Source organism: Volvox carteri (assembly GCF_000143455.1).
Source record: "Volvox carteri f. nagariensis unplaced genomic scaffold VOLCAscaffold_45, whole genome shotgun sequence".
NCBI classification, from domain to species: domain Eukaryota; kingdom Viridiplantae; phylum Chlorophyta; class Chlorophyceae; order Chlamydomonadales; family Volvocaceae; genus Volvox; species Volvox carteri.
In genome coordinates, this window is record NW_003307588.1 from 76,026 (window position 1) to 77,428 (window position 1,403).

A 1,403-nucleotide genomic window follows, 5' to 3' on the forward strand; every position below is an offset into this window, starting at 1 on the left:
ACATACATACATACATACATACATACATACATACATACATACATACATACATACATACATACATACATACATACATACATACATACATACATACATACATACATACATACATACATACATACATACATACATACATACATACATACATACATACATACATACATACATACATACATACATACATACATACATACATACATACATACATACATACATACATACATACATACATACATACATACATACATACATACATACATACATACATACATACATACATACATACATACATACATACATACATACATACATACAGATATCTGAGGCGTTCGAGGGTGTGTTGGTCCAGTACTACGTGGACCAGGAGGAGCGGGAGCTTCTGGGGGCTCTCGACGGGGCGGTACGGGAGGAGGTGGAGCGGAGGTGGCTGCCGGACGAGGAGGAGGGGACGAGGACGTCACCGGCAGGGGGACACGGGTGCTGCAGGACACGGGTGCTGCAGGTAGCTGCTGCCGCTGCTGTTACTGGGGGGTGAAGGGGGGTGATTGCGGTGGTGTGTATGTGCGTATGTGATGGGGGGACTCAAAGGACAACCACCCTAGTACTGCTGCCGTACTTCACCCCCAAGTTAACAGTTAACAGAAACACACATGTCGGTTTGTTTGGTGTACCTGCAGCATACACGCACATACATATAGACACACATACACACACGCCCTCCCCATACCTGCCCAGAGGCACCGGCCCCCCTTACACCCCCCTTTCCTCTACCCTCCCCTCCCCTCTTCCTGCCCCGCACAGAGCGCCAAAAAGATCTTCTTCCGGATCCGCGCCTCCCAGACTCGCTGCTCTGAGGATGTGAGTCGCGGCCGCACCCTGGCGGCGCTGGCGCAGCTCTTCCGCCGCGTGCTGTCCGGGTACGTGTCTTGCTGTGACAATTACCGGGGAATCGCAGTTGGGGGTCCCCTGAGCAAACTTTATGCCAATATCATAGGGAGGCGATTAAATAATTACTGTGAGGGCAATAGGCTACGTGCCGTTAGCCAGGCTGGATGTAGGCATGGTTTTGGCACCGAGCATCACTTGTTTACATTAAGGCATCTTATCTCGAAGCACACTGTGGCCGGAGCCAGGCCGCTTATTATCATGCAAATTGACTTTAGTAAGGCGTTCGACTCCGTTGACCATGAGACACTTTGGGATTTCGTAATGTCGTATGGGCTACACGGGCACATCCTCGATTCCTTAAAGGCTAGCTATGCTGACGTGAAGTTTCGGGTCAAGTCAGGAAATAAGTTGGGACCTGAATTCAAGGTGGGGCGTGGTGTTAAACAAGGGTGTCCCCTTAGCGTAACCCTTTTTGGACTCTTCATAGAAGTATTCGCTCATTATATTGATGCCCA